We start from the raw sequence: 2,500 nt of genomic DNA on the forward strand, positions 1-2,500 counted from the left end.
ACTCCTTTGAAGCATGCAGAGCTAGTACACTCATCTGACCCAATAAGAGTCTTGTAACACAGGCAAGACACACTGATAGATAGGGTGGTGAGGACTGAGGACTGGCCATTTTAAACACATGCAAACGTAACGCAAACACTGACACATACCTGAACACTCAAAAACACACACACAGTTTAATGAACACACACATGACAGAAGGAAAGTAGAGAGGGAAAGTCTAAACAAAACAAAGACATATGAGGAGGATGTGTGTGTGTGTGTGTGTGGTGTGTGTGTGAGCGTGTGTCACCACGGCCCTTCATCAATGTGGCCCTCCTCGCCTCCTAATATAATCACTGCTAATCAGTGGAGAAGGAACACACACACACACATACACACACACTGGGAGGTAAGGACACACAAGCATAAACACACACACACACGTAGATTAAAGTAGCAGATTAGTGTGTGTCTTCGATTGGGTGAATTTCAATTATCTAATGGCCGTGTCTCTCTTCACTCTTATCCTCCAATTATCAGTCTCTGCTCAAGGTCCCTCCCTCACACACACAAACACACACTCTCCATCGCTCTCTCTCTCTCTTTCACTCTCTCTCAGAGATCAGACATACAGGTAAAAGTCAGTAAATTAGAATATTTTGAAAAACTTGATTTATTTCAGTAATTGCATTCAAAAGGTGTAACTTGTACATTATATTTATTCATTGCACACAGACTGATGCATTCAAATGTTTATTTCATTTAATTTTGATGATTTGAAGTGGCAACAAATGAAAATCCAAAATTCCGTGTGTCACAAAATTAGAATATTACTTAAGGCTAATACAAAAAAGGGATTTTTTAGAAATGTTGGCCAACTGAAAAGTATGAAAATGAAAAATATGAGCATGTACAATACTCAATACTTGGTTGGAGCTCCTTTTGCCTCAATTACTGCATTAATGCGGCGTGGCATGGAGTCGATGAGTTTCTGGCACTGCTCAGGTGTTATGAGAGCCCAGGTTGCTCTGATAGTGGCCTTCAACTCTTCTGCGTTGTTGGGTCTGGCATTCTGCATCTTCCTTTTCACAATACCCCACAGATTTTCTATGGGGCTAAGGTCAGGGGAGTTGGCTGGCCAATTTAGAACAGAAATACCATGGTCCGTAAACCAGGCACGGGTAGATTTTGCGCTGTGTGCAGGCGCCAAGTCCTGTTGGAACCTGAAATCTCCATCTCCATAGAGCAGGTCAGCAGCAGGAAGCATGAAGTGCTCTAAAACTTGCTGGTAGACGGCTGCGTTGACCCTTGATCTCAGGAAACAGAGTGGACCGACACCAGCAGATGACATGGCACCTCAAACCATCACTGATGGTGGAAACTTTACACTAGACTTCAGGCAACGTGGATCCTGTGCCTCTCCTGTCTTCCTCCAGACTCTGGGACCTCGATTTCCAAAGGAAATGCAAAATTTGCTTTCGTCAGAAAACATGACTTTAGACCACTCAGCAGCAGTCCAGCTCTTTTTTTCCTTAGCCCAGGTGAGACGCTTTTCGCGCTGTTTCTTGGTCAACAGTGGCTTGACACGAGGTATGCGGCAGTTGAAACCCATGTCTTTCAAGCGTCTCTTGGTGGTGGATCTTGAAGCCCTGACTCCAGCAGCTGTCCACTCCTTGTGAATCTCCCCCACATTTTTGAATGGGTTTTTTTTCACAATCTTGACTAGGGCGCGGTGATCCCTATCGCTTGTACACTTTTTCTGACCACAGTTTTTCCTTCCCTTTGCCTCTCTATTAATGTGTTTGGACACAGAGCTCTGAGAACAGCCAGCCTCTTCTGCAATAACCTTTTGTGTCTTTCCCTCCTTGTGCAATGTGTCGATGGTCGCCTTTTGGACAGCTGTCAAATCTGAAGTCTTCCCCATGTTTGTGTAGGCTTCAGAACTGGACTGAGAGACCATTTAAAGCCCTTTGCAGGTGTTTTGAGTTAATCAGCTGATTATTTTGTGGCACCAGGTGTCTTCAAAATGTAACCCTTACACAATATTCTAATTTTGTGACACACGGAATTTTGGATTTTCATTTGTTGCCACTTCAAATCATCAAAATTAAATGAAATAAACATTTGAATGCATCAGTCTGTGTGCAATGAATAAATATAATGTACAAGTTACACCTTTTGAATGCAATTACTGAAATAAATCAAGTTTTTCAAAATATTCTAATTTACTGACTTTTACCTGTATTCCGTCTCCTTGCTGGACATCCTGATTACAGATTGATGTGTCTTTCTGCTCTAGGATGTTTAATAGATCTGTATTTCCTCATGCTGTCTGTCTGTAGAGCTGAGCTAACCCTACACAGGGCTCATAATAATGGCCTGCTCAGATCTGGTCCTAAGATGACAGGAGGACTAGTGTGTTTAGTGGTACAGGAGATGGTGGTATTGATGGTGATGATGATGACGGTGATGATGACCTTAACGGTGATGATGGTATTGATGATGATGGTGATGATGG

At 42.7% G+C, this 2,500-nt stretch overlaps 1 protein-coding gene across 1 annotated transcript in view; it reads right to left on the reverse strand.

Moving 5' to 3' along the window:
• The window catches only part of LOC311129780 (conserved oligomeric Golgi complex subunit 5-like), an 86,111-nt gene that overhangs the window by 25,441 nt on the left and 58,170 nt on the right, over positions 1 to 2,500 (reverse strand). The gene's annotated exons all lie outside the window — the stretch shown is intronic.

This window comes from Coregonus lavaretus (genome assembly GCF_964263955.1).
Source record: "Coregonus lavaretus genome assembly, chromosome: 5".
NCBI classification, from domain to species: domain Eukaryota; kingdom Metazoa; phylum Chordata; class Actinopteri; order Salmoniformes; family Salmonidae; genus Coregonus; species Coregonus lavaretus.